Here is a 16,870-nt window from a genome sequence, read left to right as displayed (position 1 = left end):
GAGTGCCCCAAAGATTCTACCGAAGAGTCAAGACGAAAACGTGTGCCAACCCCTATGCATAAGTTCACGAGGTCACGTAACTCGCAAGTTGATCACCAAAACATACATCAAGTGGATCACGTGATATCCCATTGTCACCACAGATAAGCACATGCAAGACATACATCAAGTGTTCTCAAATCCTTAAAGACTCAGTCCGATGAGATAACTTCAAAGGGAAAACTCAATCCATTACAAGAGAGTAGAGGGGGAGAAACATCATAAGATCCAACTATAATAGCAAAGCTCGCGATACATCAAGATCATGCCGAATCAAGAACACGAGAGAGAGAGAGAGATCAAACACATAGCTACTGGTACATACCCTCAGTCTCGAGGGTGAACTACTCCCTCCTCGTCACTGAGAGCGCCGGGATGATGAAGATGGCCACCGGAGAGGGATTCCCCCCCCCCTCCGGCAGGGTCCCGGAACGGGTCTAGATTGGTTTTCGGTGGCTACAGAGGCTTGCGGCGGCAGAACTCCCTATCTAGGTTTCTTTCTGGAAATTTGGGGTTATATAAGAGGTGTTGGAGTCAGGAACAAGTCAGGGGGTCCTCGAGGCGGCCACGAGGTAGGTGGCGCTCCCAGGGGGTAGGGCGCGCGCCCCACCCTCGTGGTGGCCTCGGGACTCTTCTGGCCCATCTCGGGCACTCCGTGGGCTTCTTCTGGTCCAAAAATGATCTCCGTGAAATTTCAGGTCAATTAGACTCCGTTTGGTTTTCCTTTTCTGTGATACTCAAAAACAAGGAAAAACACAAACTGGCACTGGCACTGGGCTCTAGGTTAATAGTTTAGTCCCAAAAATCATATAAAATAGCATATAAATGCATATAAAACATCCAAGGTTGGTAATATAATAGGATGGAACAATCAAAAATTATAGATACATTGGAGACGTATCAAGCATCCCCAAGCTTAATTCCTTCTCGTCCTCGAGTAGGTAAATGATAAAAAACAGAATTTTTGATGTGGAATACTACCTAACATATTTATCCATGTAATTCTCTTTATTGTGGAAAGAATATTCAGATCCGAAACATTCAAGACAAAAGTTTAATATTGACATAAAAATAATAATACTTCAAGCATACTGACAAAGTAATCGTGTCTTCTCAAAATAACATGGACAAAAAAAGCTATCCCTACAAAATCATATAGTCTGGCTATGCTCTATCTTCATCACACAAAATATTTAAATCATGCACAACCCCGATGACAAGCCAAGCAATTGTTTCATACTTTTGATGTTCTCAAACGTTTTGAATTGTCACGCACTACATGAGCATGAGCCATGGACATAGCACTATAGGTGGAATAGAATGGTGGTTGTGGAGAAGACAAAAAAGAGGAAGAAGATAGTCTCACATCAACTAGGCGTATCAACGGGCTATGAAGTTGCCCATCAATAGATATCAATGTGAGTGAGTAGGGATTGCCATGAAACGGATGCACCAGAGCTATAAGTGTATGAAATCTCAAAAAGAAACTAAGTGGGTGTGCATCCAACTCGCTTGCTCATGAAGACCTAGGGCATTTTGAGGAAGCCCATCATTGGAATATACAAGCCAAGTTCTATAATGAAAGATTCCCACTACTATATGAAAGTGACAACATAGGAGACTCTCTATCATGAAGATCATGGTGCTACTTTGAAGCACAAGTGTGGTAAAATGATAGTAGCATTGCCCCTTCTCTCTTTTTATCTCATTTTTTGTTTTTCTTTTGTTGTTTTTTGTTGCAAATATAATAGCAAAGCTCGCGATACATCAAGATCATGCCGAATCAAGAACATGAGAGAGAGAGAGATCAAACACATAGCTACTGGTACATACCCTCAGCCCCGAGGGTGAACTACTCCCTCCTCATCATGGAGAGCGCTGGGATGACGAAGATGGCCACTGGGGAGGGATTTTCCCCCTCCAGCAGGGTGCCAGAACGGGTCTAGATTGGTTTTCGGTCGCTACAGAGGCTTGCGGCGGCGGAACTCCCGATCTAGGTTTCTTTCTGGAAGTTTGGGGTTATATAAGAGGTGTTGGAGTCAGGAACAGGTCAGGGGGGTCCCCGAGGCGGCCACGAGGTAGGGGGCGCACCCCCACCCTCGCGGTGGCCTCGGGACTCTTCTGGTCCATCTCCAATACTCCGTGGGCTTCTTCTGATCCAAAAATGATCTCTGTGAAATTTCAGGTCAATTGGACTCTGTTTGGTTTTCCTTTTCTGTGATACTCAAAAACAAGGAAAAAATAAAAACTGGCACTGGGCTCTAGGTTAATAGGTTAGTCCCAAAAACCATATAAAATATCATATAAATGCATATAAAACATCCAAGGTTGGTAATATAATAGCATGGAACAATCAAAAATTATAGATACGTTGGAGACGTATCAAGCATCAATACAACCCCAATAGGTCTATGGGTTACACGCCTTTCTTCATGGTTTATGGAGCAGAGGCGGTTCTCCCTAGTGACATCTGTCACGATTCGCCCCGTGTGGCGGCTTATGTTGAAGCTGATAATGAAAAAGCACGTCAGGATGATCTTGACTTGTTGGATGAGGAGCGTGACCATGCGGTGGCTCTTTCAGCGATTTAGCAGTAAGATCTGCGTCGTTATCACAGCTGCTGGGTTAAAACTAGAACCTTTCAAGAAGGAGATTTGGTGCTCCGGCTTATCCAGGATCGAACTGATGTGCACAAGCTATCCCTGCCTTGGGAAGGACCCTTTGTGGTCAACAAAAATTTGAACAACGGATCCTATGTTCGGGACCACAAGGACTCACGCACATTGGAGGAAGATCCCGCCGGCCGTGGAATATTGCTCATCTTCGGCCTTATTACACTTGAGCCACCAGCTCTTGTGATGTGCATATTTCTATCAATGTATATATTATGATGAATATAATAAATCCGGCATCCCTGATAATTCAGGGCCTCTGACGTTTCAGTTCTGAGAATATGAGTCTTTATTGTCACTTCATACGATCACTTGGGGGCTTCCTGCTTATTGAGCATAGCTATTACTACCCTCTTAATCCAGCTTATATGCGTGGGATGACATATTACTTGGGGGCTTTTGTTAATGAACAGAGCTTTATTGACCCTCGTAATAGGCTTGGACGCCAGGTGTATTATTCACCAAAAAATAAGAGTTATCCCGCCTTTTGTTTGCCTGTCACTCCGACCAGGTAATCCTGGAATGACTCGTCGTACTCTTGACAGTCAATCTAGTAAAAGACCCTGAATTTGTCAAAGTTAAAATGACGATTGGTCATGTGAGTTCCGGCTTACGGGTTTGAATTAAGGTTTAACTCAGCGGCTGAGTGGCCCTTGAATAACTCTTGACATGAAGGCTTGGCATCCTATGAATGCCTTGTTTTCTGTTTTTTCTTGATTTATATTTGATTTGAACATTTTTTGAGCTTCATCCTTTATGCCATGTTGATACATGGTTGAAAACTGATTAGGGCCATGTTGCTTTACAGTTCATATATGAATCTATCCGGAGTTTCGTTAACCCGGCCTGGCTTTGGACTTTAAGTCGTCGGTATATGATGATTTTGTGCTTAGAGTTCTGGCTCTAAGCTTTGAGATATTACCCCTTGCTGCATATGGCGTGATGAGCCGGCGGAATGAATAAATTGAACAGAGTGTTGTGCTCTGTCTTTGGGTTGTTACCCTTACTGGCATGATAAGCCGGCAATGTGCATAAATATCACATGCATGATATTTATTTTGTTATGATTATATGAGGTTTTGATAAACCAGCCCTGGTTATGGACTACTTAGTCATCAGTGGTTTTTATATGGGGTATTGTGACCCGCCCTGGGGTAAACCGCCAGGGCACTTGTTGTTGGGGAACATAGTAATTTCAAAAAAATTCCTACGCACACGCAAGATCATGGTGATGCATAACAACGAGAGGGGAGAGTGTTGTCCACGTACCCTCGTAGACCGAAAGCGGAAGCGTTAGCACAACGCGGTTGATGTAGTCGTACGTCTTCATGATCCGACCGATCAAGTACCGAACGCACGGCACCTCCGAGTTCAACACATGTTCAGCCTGATGACGTCCCTCGAACTCCGATCCAGCTGAGTGTTGAGGGAGAGTTTCGTCAGCACGACAACATGGTGACAATGATGATGTTCTACCGACGCAGGGCTTCTCCTAAGCACCGCTACAGTATTATCGAGGTGGACTATGGTGGAGGGGGGCACCGCACACGGCTAAAAGATCAAATGACCAATTGTTGTCTCTAGGGTGCCACCCTGCCCCCGTATATAAAGGAGCAAGGGAGAGGGGAGCCGACCTAGAGGGGGCGCGCCAGGAGGAGTCCTACTCCTACCAGGAGTTGGACTCCCTCCCTTTTCCATGTTGGACTAGGAGTGGAGGGGGAAAGAGGAGGGAGAGAGGAAGGAAAGGGGCGGGCCACCCCCTCTCCTTGTCCTATTCGGACTAGGGGGAGGGGCGCGCGGCCTGCCCTGGCCGCCTCTCCTCTTCTCCACAAGGCCCACTATGGCCCATTATGCTCCCGGGGGGTTCCGGTAACCTCCCGGTACTCCGGTAAAATCCCAATTTCACCCGGAACACTTCCGATATCCAAAGATAGGCTTCCAATATATCAATCTTCATGTCTCGACCATTTCGAGACTCCTCGTTATGTCCTTGATCACATCCGGGACTCCGAACAACCTTCGGTACATCAAAACATATTAACTCATAATATAACTGTCATCGAAACATTAAGCGTGCGGACACTACGGGTTCGAGAACTATGTAGACATGACCGAGACACGTCTCTGATCAATAACCAATAGCGGAACCTGGATGCTCATATTGGCTCCCACATATTCTACAGAGATCTTTATCGGTTAGACCGCATAACAACATACGTTGTTCCCTTTGTCATCGGTATGTTACTTGCCCGAGATTCGATCGTCGGTATCTCAATACCTAGTTCAATCTCGTTACCGGCAAGTCTCTTTACTCGTTCCGTAATACATCATCCCGCAACTAACTCATTACTTGCAATGCTTGCAAAGCTTAAGTGATGTGCATTACCGAGAGGGCCCAGAGATACCTCTCCGACAATCGAAGTGACAAATCCTAATCTCGAAATACGCCAACCCAACAAGTACCTTCGGAGACACCTGTAGAGCACCTTTATAATCACCCAGTTACTTTGTGACGTTTGATAGCACACAAAGTGTTCATTCGGTAAACGGGAGTTGCATAATCGCATAGTCATAGGAACATGTATAAGTCATGAAGAAAGCAATAGCAACATACTAAACGATCGAGTGCTAAGCTGACAGAATGGGTCAAGTCAATCACATCATTCTCCTAATGATATGACCCTGTTAATCAAATGACAACCCATGTCAATGTCTAGGAAACTTAATAATCTTTGATCAACGAGCTAGTCAAGTAGAGGCATACTAGTGACACTCTGTTTGTCTATGTATTCACACATGTATTATGTTTCCGGTTAATACAATTCTAGCATGAATAATAAACAGTTATCATGATATAATGAAATAAATAATAACTTTATTATTGCCTCTAGGGCATATTTCCGTAACTTGTTATCTATTTATGTGCAGGAAAAAATGATAAGTCTGACATGTATAATTGATAATATTACAAATCTTAAGTGGTTGGTCTTTAAATGATGGATTGACAGTGTTAGGCAAATAAACATGCACGATGGCGTGACAGCTCAGAATTGTTTATCTAGCCTATTACAAGGCATCTGACGGCCCAAAAAGGACAGGTGTTTTTTGAGACATAACATCAAAATGCTATGACTGGCAAGCCGACTCATGAGTTCAGACATCTATTCTGGGCGGGTTGAAGCCTCCGGATCATCCTGCGCTTCTTCTTCTTCAGCTCCTTGATTAGCCATTGGCTGGAAGTCAGGCGTAGACCAGTTGATACCAGTCAAAACTCTGAACACAGCCTCATCATCAATAAGATTTGATGGATCAATGTCAGGGGCAAAGGTGTGCTTATGCGTCGTTGGGATGAGATCCACCTCTTGATGAACCAGCGCCTTCATCTTCTTGTTCTCAGCATCATAAGCCGCCTAGTATTGGGATAGATTCGTCTTCTCAGCTAGTTTGCTTGCTAATGGACGCATTGCTCTTGCTATTTCTGCAAAGTCATCGGCGCTGAAGGGAGACCCGTCCTCTTTTACACTAGGGCAACCATTGGCTAAGTCTGCTTGCCACGCCTTTGCCCGGCTTAAGGCAGTCAGGGCGTCGGCTCTGGCAGATGCTCGCTTTAGCTCGTCAATCCTCTGGGGAAGCACTGGTAGCCTCTCCAATGTTTCCTTAATAAGGATGGGAGGATGTTTCTTATGGATAGCAGCCGCAATTGTCTGTTGAGCACCAGTATATAGTTGTTCTACAAGAGTATAGACATCCTTCAGCTTGATGCGCATATCAGAGCCCAAATTGATGCTTCGGGAGCCTCCATCAGTTAAATCATTGATAAGCCGGCAGATGATTGTGGTATACTTGTTAATATAAAGTAGCTATTTTTACTACTTACCAAAGATGGTTGATGTTATGCTATTTATTTGATGCTTTAAACTGGACAACTCATCAGTGACCGGTTTAAGAGCTGCTTCGGCATCCTCCGCTCTCTTTAATAAGGCCGCCCTCTTAGTTTCCCAGCCAGTTTTATCAGTGCTAGAGCTTTGTTTCAACTGCTCAATGTCTTCCAATGCAGTCTTCAGCTCTAACTTGGCCTTGGACGTCTCAAATTGCTGAGTTTTAATATTGGCCTTTCGGTCGTTCACTTGGGAATCATTCTCAGCCAGTTCAGCCTGCGACATGAACAAACATGGAAGGAATTATGATCATGATTATTTTTGAAGTCCCAAGCACAATACAAGTATTTTCCTTGGCACTTGGGGGCTAATGTCTATTGCTCTTTTCAAGAAAAAATTATCTGATGACCCGGGCAAAATGATATGATCCGGTTTATAAAGGCTACATATTGAGATATTGGTCTGAGCCATGGTGATAAGTCCCGGTTTATTCATAGTAATTAAACCGGCCCTTAGGGGCTACAGATGCAAAGTTGATTACTGCTAATTGAAGGCCCAGCTTAACTTGATAGTTTAAGCCAGCCCTTGGGGGATACTAGTGATGATGTTCATCTATTTGTGACTATTTGAAAGTCTACAGTATATTCAATTCTATCATATTCTATAGACTTGGCGGTTGATAGAGATATATTTATGAGGAGGATTTTGTTGGATTACCTCATAGCGCTCTTTCACCAAGTTAACTAAGCCGGGTTCAAAATCATGGCTGGTATATAGACGGTTCCAATAACCGGAGTGGATCTCTTGGGCACAGAACTGGGTGTAGCGTTCCAAGTCTACCTTCCATTTGCCTTTATTAGCAGCAGAAAATTCTTCCTTGGCATTGTGCTTGGATAAGGCAGTAGGGTTACCTGGTGCTATAAAACCAAGCCCGGTGATGATGACATCGTCAGTTTTCTCTTCAGTGGGCTTGATGGGGCTTGGTGGCTTAGTGATGACCGCCTCAACGTCTATATGATCTATGGCGACGACGTGCTCTTTTGGTGGCGGGTCATCAATGGTAGCTTCAACGGTTGGATGAGAGGCCTCTGGCATTTGCTTTTCCGGCTCATAAGGGTTGGAATCTTCAGCCAACTTGTTCAATTTCGCCTTCTTGCTAGGTTTGGCCATGCCACTAAAAATAAAAAATACAAAGATGTCAGCATATCAAGCAGGCATGAAGTTTTGAATGATGGAATACACCCTTACCCAGGCACGGTTTTGAAGGCCGGGATTTGAGTCCCAGTTGAGTCGCTGGGGGATGAATGAGACATTCCTTGATAATTTGAATCAGACGCATTAAGAGGTTGTCGAAAAAGACCCGCCTTTGGATAAGATAGCTCAGAAAAATTGAAACCTCCGGCCGATGTTTGCGAGATGCTGGGGTGTTCAGTAAGCTGGAGGATAAAACTCCACCGGCATTGTTCCGGGTTGGGTGGTGAGCTTCATCTTTCTACTTCTTCAAACGAAAGTTGGGATCCAAGTAAGCTAAAGGGTTAGAAAATCTTACTTTCTGGCTTGCTTGTCGGGTTTTCTGTGGTGGCAGAGGGTCTGAGCCGGAGGAAAGAGTAATTACCTCTTCATCATCTGCACGGTTGGCCTCCGCATCATCCTGATAATGGTCATTGCCAATAAGATGTACAAAGAATGAGCCAAGGGAATCAAGTTCTACCTCCGACTCATCATCTTCGTGATCATCCAAGTTAAATAACTCGGCGGGGTTGGTTTCTTCTTGGTAGGCTTTTTGATAGCCTTGCTCTTTGTCCGGGTTTTCTTGGCCGGTTTGTCCTGCAGCTTCTTGGTCCAAAAAGGGGAATCATCCTGTAAAAATTGAATAAGTATGAACAGGCAGTACCAATGAGAACATGACTTAAAAGTGAACTTGAGTAAAAGCTTACAGCTGGCGGTTTGTTAAGGACGCATAAAGGGTTCAATCCGACTTTGCCAGTCTTCCAAGCTCTCATTCGACAGAGTCTTGGTCATATTATTGATGTCTTCGTCAGTCATTTCAATCTGACAGTGGCGTTGAGGATCTTTTAACTCGCCGGTGTACTCACACATTAAGCCGGGCCGGTGGCATAGAGGCAAGACTCTTGAAGGAAGCCTCTACTTGACTAGTCCGTTTATCAAAGATGGTTATGTTTCCTAACCATAGACATGTGTTGTCATTTGATGAACGGGATCACACCATTATGAGAATGATGTGATGGACAAGACCCATTTGTTAGCTTAGCATTATGATCGTTACAGTTTCATTGCTACTGCTTTCTTCATGACTTATACATATCCTCAGACTATGAGATTATGCAACTCTCGAATACCAGAGGAACACCTTGTGTGCTATCAAATGACACAATGTAACTGGGTGATTATAGAGATGCTCTACAGGTGTCTCTGATGGTGTTTGTTGAGTTGGCATAGATCAAGATTAGGATTTGTCACTCCGTGTATCGGAGAGGTATCTCTGGGCCCTCTCGGTAATGCACATCACTATAAGCCTTACAAGCATTGTGACTAATGAGTTAGTTGCGGGATGATGCATTACGGAACGAGTAAAGAGACTTGCCGGTAACGAGATTGAACTAGGTATTGAGATACTGACGATCGAATCTTGGGCAAGTAACATACCGATGACAAAGGGAACAACGTATGTTGTTATGCGGTTTGACCGATAAAGATCTTCATAGAATATGTAGGAACCAATATGAGCATCCAGGTTCCGCTATTGGTTATTGACTGGAGATGAGTCTCGGTCATGTCTACACAGTTCTCAAACCCGTATGGTACGCACGCTTAACGTTCTTTGATGATTTGTATTATGAGTTATGTGATTTGATGACCGAAGTTTGTTCGGAGTCCCGGATGAGATCAAGGACATGACGAGGAGTCTCGAAATGGTCGAGACGTAAATATCGATATATTGGAAGGCTATATTCGGACATCGAAAAGGTTCCGAGTGATTCGGGTATTTTTCGGAGTACCGAAGAGTTACGGGAATTCGTATTGGGCCTTAATGGGCCATACGGGAAAGGAGAGAAAGGCCTCAAGGGTGGCCGCACCCCTTCCCCATGGACTGGTCCGAATTGGACTAGGGAAAGGGGCCGCCCCCTTCCTTCCTTCTCCTTCTCCCTTCCCTTTTTCCCATTCCATGTTGGAGGCGGAATCCTACTAGGACTAGGGAGTCCTAGTAGGACTCCACACTTTGGGCGCGCCCTATGAGGGCCGGCCTCCTCCTCCCTACATCCTTTATATACGTGGCCAGAGGGCACCCCATAGACACACAAGTTGATCATTTATCCCTTAGCCGTGTGCGGTGCCCCCTCCACCATAATCCACCTCGGTCATATCATTGTAGTGCTTAGGCAAAGCCCTACGACGGTAGCATCATTGTCACCGTCATCACGCCGCCGTGCTGACGAAGCTGTCCCTCGACACTCAGCTGGATTGGGAGTTCATGGGACGTCACTGAGCCAAACATGTGCAGATCGCGGAGGTGTCGTACTTTCGGTACTAGGGTCGGTCGATCATGAAGACGTACGACTACATCAACCGCGTTGTCATAACGCTTCCGCTTACGGTCTACGAGGGTACATGGACAACACTCTTCCCCTCACGTTGATATGCATCACCATGATCTTGCGTGTGCGTAGGATTTTTTTAAATTACTGCGTTCCCCAACAGTGGCATCCGAACCAGGTCTATACGTAGATGTTATATGCACGAGTAGAACACAAAGGAGTTGTGGGCGTGGGTATATACATACTGCTTGCCGTTACTAGTTGATTCTTGATTCAGCGGTATTGTTGGATGAAGTGGCTCAGACCGACATTACGTGTACGCTTACGCGAGACTGGTTCTACCGACGTGCTTCGCACACAGGTGGCTAGTGGGTGTCTATTTCTCTAACTTTAGTTGAATCAGTTTCAATGAACAGGGTTCTTTCTGAAGATCAAAAAGCAGTCATTATACTACGTTGTGGTTTTAATGCGTAGGTAAGAATGGTTCTTGCTAGAAGCCCGTAGCAGCCACGTAAAACTTGCAACAACAAAGTAGAGGACGTCTAACTTGTTTTTGCAGGGCATGTTGTGATGTGATATGGTCAAGACATGATGAGATATAAATTATTGTATGAGATGATCATGTTTTGTTAAAGTTATCGGCAACTGGCAGGAGCCTTATGGTTGTCTCTTTATTGCATAAGATGCAAGCGCCATGCAATTGTTTTACTTTATCGCTATGCGATATCAATAGTTGCAAAAGCAATAGTTGGTGAGACGACCATGTGAAGACACATTGATAGAGATCAAGATGATGGAGATCATGGTGTCATGCTGGTGACGATGGAGATCATGACGGTACTTTGGAGATGGAGATCAAAGGCACAAGATGATGATGGCCATATCATGTCACATATTTTGATTGCATGTGATGTTTATCTTTTATGCATCTTATTTTGCTTAGTTCGATGGTAGCATTATAAGATGATCTCTCACTAATTTTCAAGGTATAGGTGTTCTCCCTGAGTATGCACCGTTGCTACAGTTCATCGTGCCAAGAAACCACGTGATGATCGGGTGTGATAAGCTCTACGTTCACATACAACGGGTGCAAGCCAGTTTTGCACATGCAGAATACTCGGGTTAAACTTGACGAGCCTAGCATATGCAGATATGGCCTCGGAACACTGAGACCGAAAGGTCGAGCATGAATCATATAGTATATATGATCAACATAGTGATGTTCACCATTGAAAGCTACTCCATCTCACGTGATGATCGGACATGGTTTAGTTGATATGGATCACGTGATCACTTAGATGATTAGAGGGATGTCTATCTAAGTGGGAGTTCTTAAGTAATATGATTAATTGAACTTAAATTTATCATGAACTTAGTCCTGATAGTATTTGCATATCTATGTTGTAGATCAATAGTTCGCGATGTAGCGCCCCGTTTGTGTTTGATATGTTCCTAGAGAAAAAAATAAGTTAAAAATGTTAGTAGCAATGATGCGGACTAGCTCCGTGATATGAGGATTATCCTCATTGCTGCACAGAAATATTATGTTCTTGATGCACCGCTAGGTGACAGACCTATCGCAGGAGCAGATGCAGACGTTATGAACGTTTGACAATGCTCAGTATGATGACTACTTGATAGTTTAGTGCACCATGCTTTACTGCTTAGAACCGGAACTTCAAAATTGGTTTGAACGACATGGAGCATATGAGATGTTTCAAGAGTTGAAATTGGTATTTCATAATCATGATCGTGTCGAGAGGTATGAGACCTCTGACGATACTTTGCCTACAAGATGGAGGAGAATAACTCAACCAGTGAGCATGTGCCCAGATTGTCTGGGTACTACAATTGCTTGGATCAAGTGGGAGTTGATCTTCTAGATAAGATAGTAATTGACAAAGTTCTCTAGTCACTATCACCAATTTACTAGAACTTCGTGATGAACTATAATATGCAAGGGATAACGAAAACAATTCCCAAGCTCTTCGCGATGCTAAAATCGGCGAAGGTGGAAATCAAGAAAAGCATCAAGTGTTGATGGTTAACAAGACCACTAGTTTCAAGTAAAAGGGCAAGGGGAAGAAAGGGAACTTAAAGAAGAATGGCAAGCAAGTTGCCACTCCCATGAAGAAGCCCAAAGCTAGACCCAAGCCTGAAACTGGGTGCTTCTACTGCAAAGGAAATGGTCACTGGAAGTGGAACTGCCCTAGATACTTGGTGGATAAGAAGGATGGCATACTTAACAAAGGTATATTGGATATACATGTTATTGATGTGTACTTACTAGTGTTCATAGTAACCCCTAGGTATTTGATACCGATTCAGTTGTTATGATTAGTAACTCAAAACAGGAGTTACAAAATGAACAGAGACTAGTTGAGGGAAAAGTGACGATGTGTATTGGCAGAGATTCCAAGGTTGATAAGATCACCATCGCACACTCCCTTTACCTACGAGATTAGTGTTGAACCTAAAATAAATGTTATTTGGTGTTTGCATTGAGCATAAATATGACTGGATCATGTTTATTGCAATACGGTTATTCATTTAAGTCAAAGAATAATTGTCGTTCTATTTACATGAATAAAACCTTCTATGGTCATACACTCAATATAAATGGTTTATTGAATCTCGATCATAGTGATACACATATTCATAATATTGAAGCCAAAAGATGCAAAGTTAATAATGATAGTGCAACTTATATGTGGCACTGCCGTTTGGGTCATATTGGTGTAAAGCGCATGAAGAAACTCCATGCTCATGGACTTTTGGAATCACTTGATGCTTGTGAACCATGCCTCATGGGCAAGATGACTAAGACTCCGTTCTTCGGAACAATGGAGCGAGCAACAGACTTGTTGGAAATAATACATACTGATGTGTGCGGTCCAATGAGTGTTGAGGCTCGCGGCGGGTATCCTTATTTTCTAACCTTCACAGATGATTTGAGCAGATATGAGTATATCTACTTAATGAAACATAAGTCTGAAACATTTGAAAAGTTCAAAGAATTTCAGAGTGAAGTGGAAAATCATCATAACAAGAAAATAAAGTTTCTATGATCTGATTGCAGAGGCGAATATTTGAGTTACGAGTTTGGTCTTCATTTGATACAATGTGGAATAGTTTCACAACTCACGCCACCTGGAACACCACAGCATAATGGTGTGTCTGAATGTTGTAATCGTACTTTATTGGATATGGTGCGATCTATGATGTCTCTTATCGATTTACCACTATCGTTTTGGGGTTATGCATTAGAGACAGTTGCATTCACGTTAAATAGGGCAACATCAAAATCCATTGAGATGCCACCGTATGAACTATGGTTTGGCAAGAAACCAAAGTTGTCGTTTCTTAAAGTTTGGGGTTGCGATGCTTATGTGAAAAAGTTCAAACTGATAAGCTCGAACCCAAATCGGAGTAGTGCGTCTTCATAGGATACCCAAAAGAAACTGTTGGGTACACCTTCTATCACAGATCCGAAGGCAAGATATTTTGTTGCTAAGAATGGATCCTTTCTAGAGAAGGAGTTTCTCTCGAAAGAAGTGAGTGGGAGGAAAGTTGAACTTGATGAGGTAACTGTACCTTCTCCCAAATTGGAAAGTAGTTCATCACATAAATCAGTTCCAGTGATTCCTACACCAATTAGTGAGGGGGAAAACTTTGTTTTTGCCACTCTAGTTTTTGCCAACTTTGCTTATGCCACTCTAGAATTTGACATCTCACTTTTGCCACTCTTAGCTTTTGACAATACATCACAAATGCCATTCCGTGGCAAAAATGATAATTTTTTATTTCACTTTTGCCACTCTTAGCTTTTGACATGTATCACAATTGCCACTCTAAATTTATCGTTTTTGCCACAGAATGGCAAAAGTGATATATTGTCAAAAGCTAAGAGTGGCAAAAGTGAAATGTCAAATTCTAGAGTGGCATAAGCAAAGTTGGCAAAAACTAGAGTGGAAAAAACAAAGTTTTTCCTTAGTGAGGAAGCTAATGATGATGATCATGAAACTTCAGATCAAGTTACTACCGAACCTCGTAGGTCAACTAGAGTACGGTCTGCACCAGAGTGGTACGGTAATCCTGTTCTGGAAGTCATGTTACTAGACCATGACGAACCTACGAACTATGAGGAAGCGACGATGAGCCCAGATTCCGCAAAATGGCTTGATGCCATGAAAACTGAGATGGGATCCATGTATGAGAACAAAGTATGGACTTTGATTGACTTGCCCAATGATCGGTGAGTCATTGAGAATAAATGGATTTTCAAGAGGAAGACGGATGTTGATAGTAGTTTTACTATCTACAAAGCTCGAATTGTCGCAAAAATGTTTTTGACAAGTTCAAGGTGTTGACTATGATGAGATTTTCTCACTTGTATCGATGCTTAAAAGTCTGTCCGAATCATGTTAGCAGTTGCCGCATTTTATGAAATCTGGCAAATGGATGTCAAAACTGCATTCCTTAATGGATTTCTTAAAGAAGAGTTGTATATGATGCAAACAGAAGATTTTGTCGATCCTAAAGGTGCTAACAAAGTGAGCAAGCTCCTGCGATCCATCTATGGACTCGTGCAAGCATCTCAGAGTTGGAATATATTCTTTGATAAAGTGATCAAAGCATATGGTTTTATATAGACTTGCGGTGAAGCCTGTATTTACAAAAAGTGAGTGGGAGCACTACAGCATTTCTGATAAGTATATGTGAATGACATATTGTTGCTCGGAAATAATGTAGATTTTTCTGGAAAGCATAAAGGAGTGTTTGGAAGGAGTTTTTCAAAGAAAGACCTCGGTGAAGCTACTTACATATTGAGCATCAAGATCTATAGAGATAGATCAAGACGCTTGATATATATTCAATGAGTACATGCCTTGACAATTTTGAAGTAGTTCAAAATGGAACAGTCAAAGAAGGAGTTCTTGCATGTGTTGCAAGGTGTGAAGTTGAGTAAAGACTCCAAACCCGGCCACGGGAAAAAATAGAAAGAGAATGAAAAGTCATTCCCTATGCCTCAGTCATAGGTTCTATAAAGTATGCTATGCTGTGTACCAGACCTATTGTGTACCTCACCATAAGTTTGGAAAGAGGGTACCATAGTGATCCAGGAGTGGGTCACTAGACAGCGCTCAAAAAATATCCTTAGTGGAATAAGGAAATGTTTCTCAATTATGGAGGTGACTGTGACGCCCCCGATTTAATCGTACACTAATCATACACGCAAACGTGTACGATCAAGATCAGGGACTCACGGGAAGATATCACAACACAACTCTACAAATAAAATAAGTCATACAAGCATCATATTACAAGCCAGGGGCCTCGAGGGCTCGAATACAAGAGCTCGATCATAGACGAGTCAGCGGAAGCAACAATATCTGAGTACAGACATAAGTTAAACAAGTTTGCCTTAAGAAGGCTAGCACAAACTGGGATACAGATCGAAAGAGGCGCAGGCCTCCTGCCTGGGATCCTCCTAACTACTCCTGGTCGTCGTCAGCGGGCAGCACGTAGTAGTAGGCACCTCCGGTGTAGTAGGAGTCGTCGCCGAAGGTGGCGTCTGGCTCCTGGGCTCCAACCTCTGGTTGCGACAACCAGGTAGAAGGGATAGGGGGAAAAGAGGGAGAAAGCAACCGTGAGTACTCATCCAAAGTACTCGCAAGCAAGGAGCTATACTACATATGTATGCATTGGTATCAAATGGAATAAGGGCATCATATGTGGACTGAACTGCAGAAAGCCGGAATAAAGGGGGATAGCTAGTCCTTTCGAAGACTACGCTTCTGGCAGCCTCCGTATTGCAGCATGTAGAAGAGATTAGACTGAAGTCCTCCAAGTAGCATCGCATAGCATAATCCTAACCGATGATCCTCCCCTCGTCGCCCTGTGAGAGAGCGATCACCGGTTGTATCTGGCACTTGGAAGGGTGTGTTTTATTAAGTATCCGGTTCTAGTTGTCATAAGGTCAAGGTACAACTCCAAGTTGTCCTGTTACCGAAGATCACGGCTATTCAAATAGATTAACTTCCCTGCAGGGGTGCACCACATACCCCAACACGCTCGATCCCATTTGGCCGGACACACTTTCCTGGGTCATGCCCGGCCTCGGAAGATCAACACGTCGCAGCCCCACCTAGACCAATAGAGAGGTCAGCACGACGGTCTAAACCTAAGCGCCCAGGGGTCTGGGCCCATCGCCCTTAGCACACCTGCACGTTGCGAACGCGGCCGAAAGCAGACCTAGCCTAGTGGCCTTCCAGTCCAATCCGGCGCGCGCCACTCAGTCGCTGACGTCACGAAGGCTTCGGCTGATACCACGACGCCGGGATACCCATAACTACTCCCACGTAGATGGTTAGTGCGTATAGACCAAATGGCCAAACTCAGATCAAATACCCAGATCTCGTTAAGCGTGTTAAGTATCCGCAAACGCCGACCAGGGCCAGGCCCACCTCTCTCCTAGGTGATCGGAACCTGCCCTGTCGCTCCGCCTCAAAGATCCACTCGCGGGTGCTCCTACGAGCCGACCCGTCTTTAATCACCACATGTATCATGTATAAAGTATATAGTATATACCCGTGATCACTTCTCGAGTGATCACGGCCTGATAGTATAGCATGGCAGACGGACAAGAATGTAGGGCCACTGATGATAAACTAGCATCCTATACTAAGCATTAGGATTGCAGGTAAAGGTAACAACAGTAGTA

Source organism: Triticum urartu, chromosome 2A (assembly GCF_056163025.1).
Source record: "Triticum urartu cultivar PI428250 chromosome 2A, HENAU_Tu73, whole genome shotgun sequence".
NCBI lineage: Eukaryota > Viridiplantae > Streptophyta > Magnoliopsida > Poales > Poaceae > Triticum > Triticum urartu.
Note: the sequence above shows the minus strand (reverse complement) of the source record.